A 12,296-nucleotide genomic window follows, 5' to 3' on the forward strand; every position below is an offset into this window, starting at 1 on the left:
CAGGGTTGTTGTGGAGAAAGGTTGTCAGAGATTTAAATATCCAAACAGGGTCTGTTTTCAGGGGCTCTGAGACTAAAAGCTACATTAATAAAATTTATGGGTAATTTATAACCCAAATGAACAAAGATTAGACTAGCTTTTAGAACCTACTTGATAAAAGTTTGTGTGTGTGTGTAAAATTTCACTAATCATACAGCAGAATAGGATTTGAAAAGTGAAAGTGCAAGTCACTCAGTCGTCTTCGACTCTTTGCAACACCATGGACTATAGAGTCCATGAAATTCTCCAGGCCAGAATACTGGAGTAGGTAGCTGTTCCCTTCTCCAGGGGATCTTCCCAACCCAGGGATCGAACCCAGGTCTCCCACATTGGAGGCGGATTCTTTACCAGCTGAGCCACCAGGGAAGCCCATACAAGTAACATACATACTCTGAGTAGCTACAGAATGGGTAATAAATCTATCCATCTACCTATCTTGTGACAAAAGCATAATAACAAACACTTTTACTTTTTCTTTAAAGCAGCTCTGCTGTGTGTTAATTTTACCTTCCAGTTGAAAAAGGTCAAGATTAAAAAAAAAAAAAAAAGAAGAAGGTCAAGGTTGCTGAGTGTTGCTAAAATACACTTTTTAATTTCACCCAAAAAATGCTTGGAATCATATCCGGGATATTTTTACTGTCACTTTCTACCTTTGCCAAAATAGGAGGAGGCTTCAGAGATATAAACAGGATATAGAGAAACAACAAAATAGCTTTCTATACTGTAAAAAAAGTCTCAAATGGATCGATGTGCTATATTAAGCAATTGCCATGTGGCAGTTTCTGCAGGTGGATTATCAAAAGGGCCCAAGAAATGGCTGTGTCTATCTGGCACCCAGGTGTCTGGCGTTACATTTAACAGATCTTTTGTAGAGAGAAGGATTACTCATATTTGTTGGAGAGAGTACAATTCTCTAATCCTCCACGACAGAATCCGTATTGGAGTCAACCAGCAACGTAGTTCTTAGCCACTTTCCTCTAGACTCACAGAAATTTTTCACAATTATTTATTATTTTCAGTGGAATTGGATGCCTACAGGTGGCCCCATCATATACCTCCAGGCAGAGAACCTGCTATAAATTTTTAAGTTACTTTAACTTAGCAGTGTGTTGTCTTACAGCAACAGTTCATTCAGTTTGTGAGGAAAGGGAGAAAGAAGCAGAGTCTTTCGTGTTAAGCAACATTACAGTTCTTCCCCACCTTCGAAGGTGGTAGAGGGAGTTTCCCAGAAGCAGCCCTGCTGGCACTGGCGTGTGCGTGGGGGCCATGTCTCCTGAGAGAGTCAGAGGGAGTGTCGCAGCCAGCAGGCCTCAGTACTGTGTCCGGGGACTGGTGTGTTGAGTGTCAGTTTTAAAAAATAGAAGCAGAGCAGTAGGACTTTTCCTTTTATTTCTTTTTTTCTTTCTTCCTTTAAAGAGAGAAAAAGCCTTGAAATGACCTCTGTTATGAAAGTGTTTTGTCTTCAGTGGTTTCTCATAATGTGTTAGAAAAAATTAGCTCAACCTTATTCAGGCATTTGGGTTTATCAGATGTTATTGCAGTTTCTCCCCTACCACTCATCCTATACGCTTTAATTGTTTTTCCTGGGCTTTTTGGTTACTAGTCAGTGAGAGGAGGACAGAACTCCTTCATAACTCTTTAGTCATTGGGTTTCATGCTCATCTTTTCTTCGCAATGATGTAATTGTCATTTGGTGTATTCAGTTAAATCCCCTTGCATATGTTGGGGTACAATTCTCAGAACTGATGAAAAAACAAAGATAATATCTGTGTTACAATAATTACACTTTAAAAGCAGAAATTATATTAATATTTCAGGGGATATATACAGGTCTATTTAAGCCTGAGAAGTCCTAGTTCTAGGTTATAAAACTCTTTTTCACAACCACAAAATCTGGTTTCCACCATTCTAGTCTTACTAAACCTGTAGCTTATACTACAAGCGGCTTCCCAGGTGGCACAATGGTAAAGAATCCACTTGCCAGTGCAGGAGATGGAAGGGTTTGATCCCTGGGTAAGAAGTTCCCGTGTAGTAGGAAATGGCAGCCTGCTCCAGTATTCTTGCCTGGAAAATCACATGGACAGAGGAGCCTGGCAGTCCAGAGGGCTGCAAAGAGTCAGACACGATTGAGCACATGCACACAGGTACTACAAGTAACAATGATAATATGTTTATTTTGGATATATTTATTTTGCTTGTACAGGGTCATAGATGCAGTGTTAAAATGAGAACTTTTTAAATGTAGAAACAGGTTTTATTGTAATGCTGATAGCGTAGACATGGGCAAAATTAGTAACTGAAAGCTAATTTGACATTTATTAAGTCATCTGCCTTAATGCAAGGATATTTAAACCATCCCACAATTCATTTTACAACTTCTGACAAACACACTGAGATGAAGCAGCTTGTATAGTCAAAAGAGTAGGATGGCTGTCCAAATAAATTGGTAAATAATCTATCATGCATACTCTTCCTGAGGAATGTATTCAGATCTATCAGCATTTATTAAGCATCTACTATTACCTGGCATTCTTCTCAATGTTGAAGTTATGTTGTCCTTAAATCAATCATTCCTTATGGAACATCTCACAGTTCAGGGTATTACGGTCTCTGTGGGGATTCAAAAGAAAGTAAAGTAACATCTTACTTTCAAGAAGTTAAAAGATTGTGGTTGATATAATGAATATTACATTGTGCAAAGGTGAATTGTTGCAATAAGTTGTTACCATTGTATCTATTCACCAGAAGACACTTACCCATCACAATATTAATATAATAATAATAATCCTTTCTAAAAGGATTTTATCCCCTTAGCTTATAGACTAGTTTTTAGAACCAAAAAGACCAAGGAAGCACCTGATAAGAAAAAAATTAAGTACACATTTTTTAACCTCAAAGCAATAGTTACTTTATTGCCATTTCTAAGTTATGATGATACCATTTATAACTACATAATTATATATTATCCTAGGAAAAATTGTTAGTGTGTCTATGGTTACCAGAAAATTTATTTTAGTAACTATTAAAATAATATTGAATACAAGCAATTCCCAAATCCATTAATAATCTTAAGCTTCACAGTCAATAAATGCCTTTTGAGACTGTGATGATAGGCTTTCTCAAAGAAGGTGCTAAAAGTACTCTGCTGCATTCAGATCAGTGGTTCTCAAAATGTGGTCTCTTGGTAGGTTATCTCAGCATCACTTGGGAACTTGTTAGAAGCACAGATTCCCAGATGGCATCACAGGCCCACTGAATCCAAAAATCTGGAGGTGAGGGCGTGCTAGTCTCTGTTTCAACAAGCATAATTCTGATGCCTGCTAGAGCCTGAGAACTACTGCTTCCTATTCCTTAAAAATAATTCACAATTAAAGTCAGGTTCTATGCAACACTGACTCAAACAATTTAGGCTGTGTTGTAGATTTATAGTAATGCTTTATTATTAATTACTGATTATAGCAGATATTTAAATTCAAAATGCAGACTTCACCCCACTGGAAAATTCTGTAACATTTGGGAAATATTTCAGGTTCCCAAATATTCCACTTTATTTGGAGATCTATTTATATGGAGCATACATAGTACTCTTATTAGTCTATATAATTCTCTTAATAATACTCTTATTGCTAATAGATTTATAATTATGATAATACATATTGAATTGAATTTCCCCCAAATTTAAACCTTTCTTTTGATATAAGTTATTAGCATTGTAGTAATTCCAGTAGCTGCCTAAATTTTCCTCTGGTATTAAATTGTGTCTCAGTCCAGAAGCAAGGAGAATCAGCTTCATTTTGTAAAAGACATAAAGCACTGAGTAAGAACTTAAATGCTGTTTGTGTGTGTTATTGTCCCATGGACCATTGCTAACATTTTTTCATTCACCAATGACACAAAGAATTTTTAAATTTTCATGTAAGTGAATTGCGTGATACAAATTCTTTGAGCATTCACAAAACATTCCAGTAAGTAATAAAATAATATAAAATAAATTTCCTAAGTATATTTATTAGAACTGCATTTGTTTACAAATTTACTTAGAATATAGATTATTATATAATAGTAAAAAGAATGTTACTGATTAAACAATTAGATTGTATCAGTTCTCATTATGCCAATTGGAGACTTTCATAAAACTACAATATGTTTTTAGCTTGTCAGACCACAGCTTTTTATTCAAGCTTTCATGGAAATACTAGAAATTTAAAGGCTAAAATAATTCAGCTCTAAAGTGCAAGGAATTTTTTCTGTTTACACTTTAAATTCAAATTAAAAGGACGATGATTCAACTGTATCACTCTGGATTTTAAGAGCTGGAATAGTTCTCTGATACATAAAAGTCAGCTTTTGCATTTAACACAAACAATAATTTCAAACCACCTTTGGGTTAATATTAACTGATTGGTAATAAAACTTGAATTTTTCTCAGTTTAACATCTTCCTTCTATTAATAAGACACTGTACTGGCTTATGACAAAGTATACACTTAGTCATATACATTATAGGATACCAGAATATATGATGAAGAACTGCTGATAATATTTCTTAGTAAAAATACAACCATTACTAATATATAAAGAGAGAAGGTGATAGTTCAAATATCAAAAAAATCACCTAGTGGAGAATATGTATAACATAGTACTTTACTTCATAATTTTAATGCAATAATGTGTTCTATAGTATCCTGTTTTCTCAAAATAATTTTTACAGTTGTTCCATTACTTGATAAAATAATAGAACTTTCTGTCTCTAAAAATACATTCTGACTATAAGCAAAAGACTATAAATTCATTTTAGAACATGATCTTATTTCTTTTTCACAGAAGAGATAAGCAACCCTGTCCAGACTTACACACTGGAGTTAAGAGAATCTTAGTGGTGGAACAATTTATGCACACCCAGTTTAAATAGAATGATTGACGAGATATGTTAGAAATCCAAGTTATTCTTATGGAGGAAAAAAATCCATTATTTTGACAGTTAACATTTTAAAATAAAGCACTTCAGACTAACTAGAAAGGAAAATGAAATCATTTAGTGAGTCTGAAGTTTGATGGATTTCGTTATTAAATTAAATAGGCACTAATTTAAAGGTTAGTACTTTAGTCCTCAAAGAAGTTTTACTGTAAAAAGGATGCAGAGTAAGTACCAAGTAGCCTATATGTAGGCAGAAATGGTACTGACAATACAGAAATGTCAAAACAGTTTATTTTTCTCTTGTATTTTTATTAAATGTTTCAGCTTATTGTTGGTTCTAGTTCTTAAGTTATGGGGTATATTCATAGGTATTCAATTATTACATTGTTGATGTTTCACTCATTCATTTTTTAGGTAGCAAATCTAAACATTTTAAAGGAAAAATCAGTTTGAAAATTTTGTTAAAATTATAAAGCCCATTACAGTCTTTCTCAAATGAGTATACAGATTTATTTTTTAGCCTACATCTCATATGATTTATTGTGGGCCTATGCCGCTGGTAATCTTACCACTGTGCATTTATTCTTAGTATAAATTAATACACTGATAGCTGGAAACTAGCAGTTTAACATCTCTATTCTAAAATGCTTGAATCCTTCTGCAAAACTGACTTAGTCATATCTCTTGACCATTTCATTGAAAACTGCTCTCTGATGCTACTTAGAAAGTTTTTCAATATGCCTACAAAAGTAGGTCTCTGCAGAAAAATTTAAACAATTATCTACCTGAAAATGTGGTTAGTTTTTGAACTCTAATTTTTAAATAACGTATGTGTTAAAGTTTGTAGTAAATAAAATTTCACATTTATAAAAAACTAAATATTTAATATGTTACCATCCAAAAGTGAGTGATGAATTCCATTAAGAACTGTTACTACGATTTTTATTTATAATAGGAAACTATTGCAATTAAAATTATGTGGTAACTATACACTTATAAAGTAATTATTAAGACTGTCTTTAAAATAATTTTAATTTTTAGACACTGGTTTCTAGCATAAGAGTTCACAGTCTTTCTGACATGAATTATGTTTTTTCTCCTAAAATACTCAAATGTTTATGTAACAAAGATTTTCCTTTAAAGAAGGTAATGTGATGTTTTTAGCCATACAGGAAAAGATACTAAAGAAATAAAAATGAAAGTACACTCTGGACATGTATTAAGTCCAGGTATTAAAAATAATATATTAAAATAGGAACTATTAGGTATAATGTGTGTATTAAATTGAATTATTTCTATTACTCATGCTTTCTGTTCTTTATTTTTGATATATTTTGATTTTAATGCCATGACTGGATCACTCACAAGAAGCCAACCAGATCACAATTTTAGCTTTTCCCTCAAATTACTTGAAGATAAGAGTCCAAGAATGACTTACTGCAACATGGTCTATTTTCTTGGATCAAAATGAATTGTTGTGCATTATAAACCATACTCCATGATGCTTTTGTAATGATTCATGAAACTACAGGGCTGACATTTTAGTGCAAATATTGCCACAGAATGCTAATAAAGCAGGAAAACTAATTGCAAAGTACCTCTAGATGATGATAAAGCATTCAGATAATTTAAATTCCTTTCTATCACTATATATAATGCTTCTCAGAAATCTATAAATACAAGCCAAAATATTTTGGTGGCTAAATTAATAAGAATTATTACTAATCAAAGCTAGGCCATTATAAAAGATCATCACATTATAAACTTGGTTTTACATCTCTTTGAAAAACAAAACCACTTACAAAATGTCCAGTCTTTAATATGATTCAGTATCTTAGTCTAATGTAGGAACAATTATAATATACAAAGTTATCATTTATATCCTCTTAAAATTGTGCTTTATTTTTCTTAAAAAAACTTTATATCAAATATAAAATTATGTTCTGATTTATTAATTTTTATCCTAATTAATCTTGGTTTCTTAGTCTTTAAAAAGGAATCCTATATATCTCACAGATATGTCATATTCATTAATTAAATTTATTTAGATACATTTAAAAATGTAAAATAATATTTTAATAATCCTCACTTGTTAGTCATATTCATTTATTTGAAAAAACTAGGCTATTGTGTTGAGGAAGACACTACTTATTTTCAATCAAGAGATAAAAATCAAATTTGACTTAAAAGATTCTGAAATGATTTCCCAAAATGATATTTGGAGAATGGTGATTACTGTTTTCATCTTCCTCTCTTTAACTTTACATGTTGTTTATCAGCAGAAAGAACACTTACGGTAAAAATATGTTTACAAAAATTTGTTTTAAAAGAATTAGCTTCATGCAATTTCTCTCCACTTTTTAGTAGGATGGATATTTATATGGGTTTGGTGTTTTACATTTATTATACTGCAAAATTACACTAATTTAAGAAATAAATGGCTACAGAAATTAATTATTTTGAAAAATACATTAAATTCTGTTTTAATTTCCTTTAGTAGTATATTTTTAATAACTATTTATGAATAATTAAATGTTATACATACATATCTATATATTTGATTTATATTAAATTTTGAAGATTACTATGTTTCCAATTTGTCTTTACTGTATTATTTTATTTTCCCCTAAGATATCTAATTTTAACCAGAAAAGTGATTTGTCATTCTGAATTTCTTGGTATAGCAAATTTAAAATTTAAACTACAAATAGAGGTAGATGGAAGTACATCTACTTCATGTTTAATGTGGTCTTAATTTCTGTGAATTTCATGCTCTCTTATCCCCTTCATCTCTTTCTGCAAGTGACCACTTTGTCACATGCTTAAACTGAAGGAGAATGAAAAACTGTAATAAAAGGCCCACCATCAGCATAAAGTGAGGCATTTTGAGCTCTGTGGTGCAAAGTGAAAGTATAATATTCATTGCAAAGAAGACTTAGAGTTCTATTATCCTGTCATTTATACTTAAAGGCACTTCGATTTCTAGAGTACGTTAAACAAAGGAAGTTTGGAATGGATGTCTCTTTTAAAATTTTGTAGAATTGGAATCCTGAGGCTTGAAAACCACTGAATACTTTCAGCCATGCTCCAAACAACATGGACAAGATGTTCCAGACAAGATGTAAGAAGCTATAAGTGTCAAAATATGTGAGGATAAAACAGGGAGCTGATTTTGTGATTTCGCTTATATCACAGCCACTGAGGGAATGGGTTAGTACGCTGCAACTTACTCCCCAGTTCTGGAGAACTGTGCAGTTCTGCTTCTGGCCTTGAAACTGGGATTTCCTGCTGAAGTGAAAACTAGGTTTATGCTGTCCTAAAGGGTCAGGAACAAACTAGGTTGTAATTATGGAAACAGTATCTCTGGGCTCAGTCCTAAATCCTCTAATAATCTTGGGCATTGATTTAATTGATAACAGGAACCTCACAGGGTGGAACATCTCCCCTCAAGCCTCAGTCCTGATGGACTCTGGGTACATGTACAGGATGAAAGACTCTATCTTTGAATTAACAATAGAATTGTTTTCAGTGGTTAGAGCTGAAAGAGACTTACATGGTCATTTTGTACAATCACTCATTTTAAAGATGAGAAAATGAGTGTTAGAGAAATCACAACTTCCCGTTTTAATACTGTTTTCTCCAAGAAAATTCCTGCCGATAGTAACAACTCCAAAGTCATAGATCAAGTCTAATCAGCACGTATGTGGTTTAACCTGGGTTCTGATCCCTGCTGGCTCAGATGGTAAAGAGTCTGCCTGCAATGCTGGAGACCTATGTCTGATCTCTGGGTTGGGAATATCCCCTGGAGAAGGGAAATGGCTACCCACTCCAGTATTTTTGCCTGGAGAATTCTGTGGACAGGGAAGCCTGGCATGTTACAGTCTTTGGGGTCAAACCTGCATATATATATATTTAGTATCAGGAATTTAATCAGAAACCTGAAATGGAACCAAGTGACTCACAGTGAAATAAATACAAAGTGAAGCAATGATTTCAGCTTGAGCTGTCTTGTTGAGTGGTCTGACAGAATGTCACAAACAAGCTAAGACACTGTGGTTTTCTGGCTGTGACCACTGGCTGTTACTTCTAACATAGCAGAATCGTCTTGGGGGAATGGGAGAAGTAGCACCACTTCTTACCATGTTCTCCCTCATACTGCCAGTCTCCCTCTGCCCCTGTGCTGGATGTAGCAGAGACCATCCACCAATCAGGCCAGGGTGGGTAGGCCAACAGGGAGGGACCAATCACTATTATCAATTACAGCCAGACTCACCCCCCACAGCAGTTCCTGTGGCTCTAGCCTGGACTCCTGTATGGGAATCTGGCAGTGGCAGCTGGAGAGGGTAATAGGACCTTCTGCTGAATGAAGTTGGGTGAATGAATGGGTGAGCTGCAGGGGTCAAAGGAACCAAGAGTGATAAGGAAACAACTCAGTTGAGGCATATGCTTTTAATCAGATCAGATCAGATCAGTCGCTCAGTCGTGTCCGACTCTTTGCGACCCCATGAATCGCAGCACGCCAGGCCTCCCTGTCCGTCACCAACTCCCGGAGTTCACTCAGACTCACGTCCATTGAGTCGGTGATGCCATCTAGTCATCTCATCCTCTGTCGTCCCCTTCTCCTCCTGCCCCCAATCCCTCCCAGCATCAGAGTGTTTTCCAATGAGTCAACACTTCGCATGAGGTGGCCAAAGTACTGGAGTTTCAGCTTTAGCATCATTCCTTCCAAAGAAATCCCAGGGCTGATCTCCTTCAGAATGGACTGGTTAGATCTCCTTGCAGTCCAAGGGACTCTCAAGAGTCTTCTCCAACACCACAGTTCAAAAGCATCAATTCTTCGGCGCTCAGCCTTCTTCACAGTCCAACTCTCACATCCATACATGACCACAGGAAAAGCCATAGCCTTGACTAGACGGACCTTTGTTGGCAAAGTAATATCTCTGCTTTTGAATGTGCTATCTAGGTTGGTCATAACTTTCCTTCCAAGGAGTAAGCATCTTTTAATTTCATGGCTGCAGTCACCATCTGTAGTGATTTTGGAGCCCAGAAAAATAAAGTCTGACACTGTTTCCACTGTTTCCCCATCTATTTCCCATGAAGTGGTGGGACTGGATGCCATGATCTTTGTTTTCTGAATGTTGAGCTTTAAGCCAACTTTTTCACTCTCCACTATTTGGAACCAGTCTGTTGTTCCATGTCCAGTTCTAACTGTTGCTTCCTGACCTGCATACAAATTTCTCAAGAGGCAGATCAGGTGGTCTGGTATTCCCATGTCTTTCAGAATTTTCCACAGTTTATTGTGATCCACACAGTCAAAGGCTTTGGCATAATCAATAAAGCAGAAATAGATGTTTTTCTGGAACTCTCTTGCTTTTTCCATGATCCAGCAGATGTTGGCAATTTGATCTCTGGTTCCTCTGCCTTTTCTAAAACCAGCTTGAACATCTGGAAGTTCACGGTTCACATATTGCTGAAGCCTGGCTTGGAGAATTTTGAGCATTACTTTACTAGCATGTGAGATGAGTGCAATTGTGTGGTAGTTTGAGCATTCTTTGGCATTGCCTTTCTTTGGGATTGGAATGGAAACTGACCTTTTCCAGTCCTGTGGCCACTGCTGAGTTTTCCAAATTTGCTGGCATATTGAGTGCAGCACTTTCACAGCATCATCTTTCAGGATTTGGAATAGCTCAACTGGAATGCTTTTAATACCTGACTCCAAAACTTGCCTGTGGCTTGAGGGATGCCATCTCCCATGGAAGAGAAGAGGGTGGGAGGCCTTATTCTTAGTAGTGAGTCTTTCTAGGAGCCAGGGCTTCAAAGCATAGGCTCCTGGTTCCTTCTCTCAAACACTCTTTCTACTCTCCACCGTCACTCCTTGTGCTTCTTCTTGTGCTTCTTCTTCTTTGCTGCCTTGCTGTCCTTTGACATGTGCCTTTCCCTCTTGCCTGTATCGTTCTCAGAGTCTGAGCTGTCAAGGTTAGATGACTTCCTGTCTCTATGTTTCTTTTACTTCTTTCTTTTTCTAGAAGAATTTCTTGTGGGGTCAGGCTTTTCAAACTGCTGATTTTGCCTCTTCCTTTTCCTCTTCCTCATTGGGTATCAGAGAGTACTTGGTCCCACCTGATGAAACAATCCTTTGCAAAGTCACCTTTACAGCCACACTTCTTGCAGGTAGTGTTCAGGACAGACGAGGGTGATCTGTCCAGTGTAATCCTGGAAGGACAACCTCCGCCTCTCTTCTTGCTCAGTGATAACCTTTTGGGGATCAAGGTCCTTCCCAGTCCCTTGGTTGACAACCTTCAGGGAGAGGGATACTTTAATCCTATCAAATTCCATCTTTTGGCCAATAAGCTTCACCCACACTTTTTCTCCAACATCTACTATCTCAGAGGGCTTATCCACGTGACAGGGTAAGTCTAGTTCAGTGGACTAGACAGCCTGGGATTTTGATTAAGGCTCCATAGTCTGTGACCATAGCAGCCTCTCCTTGGAAAATAGTGTGGAGAGCAGGCAAGTTCTCCACGGTCTTGGGTCTTCCTGAATTCATCCTTAATGTTCTATGGTTCCTCCATTTCTCCCCTGCTAAAGCTAGTTGAATGTTTGAGTGTCAGCCTCTAGTTTCACCTCGCAGCATTGCGCAAAACACCAAAACCCAGTCAGTCAAACCTGCCAATATTTCTATGATCTTTATTGTTATAAAAAATTCCTTCCTCACATAGTTTATCCTAATTATTCCATTCTTTACTCAATCACTCAGTACTTTTCTGAAACTTATTTAGTTTATAAGCTATTTCTATGCCTTTATTTGAAGTGAAAATACTGTTTCAAACATATGACAAATGAACATGGGATTCTTTTCTCTTTATGAAACATAGAGACTAGAAAGACAATCGATGTTTGGTTATTACTCTCAATATTTACCTTAACATTAAAAATAACTGATTTTCACATTCAGCACATCTTCTCATTGGTATTCCCATGATGGAACATCCCCTCCTTTTCTGTGTAAATCTGATTAAGGGGCTGTTCCTGCTGTCAAAACTTCCATTCCATTTCAACAACAATCCTATTTACACAAGGACCTCAAGGTTGAACATTGAAAGTACCTAACCATTACTGAATATTGAATCATTTCTCTCCACATAAAATTGCAAATATGGTCTGAGAGCCAATTTCCCGATTACCTTGGTTGAGTAGGACTAATTACTTCTAAACTGGGTGCAGCCACGGTCTGCCAAAGCAATGCTGGATTCTTCCAATACCAGGAGAGCTCTGCCCACCCAGTGATTGTCTCATACTGAATGCTCTAAGATTACTCATGCTTATAGTAATGCTTCACT

The 12,296-nt window shown here is 36.0% G+C and overlaps 1 pseudogene; it reads right to left on the reverse strand.

Moving 5' to 3' along the window:
• Window positions 1-10,400: 10,400 nt before the first annotated feature.
• On the reverse strand, window positions 10,401-11,676 carry LOC112445874 (zinc finger CCHC domain-containing protein 17-like; annotated as a pseudogene).
• Window positions 11,677-12,296: the final 620 nt, after the last annotated feature.

This window comes from Bos taurus, chromosome 3 (assembly GCF_002263795.3).
Source record: "Bos taurus isolate L1 Dominette 01449 registration number 42190680 breed Hereford chromosome 3, ARS-UCD2.0, whole genome shotgun sequence".
NCBI classification, from domain to species: Eukaryota; Metazoa; Chordata; class Mammalia; order Artiodactyla; family Bovidae; genus Bos; species Bos taurus.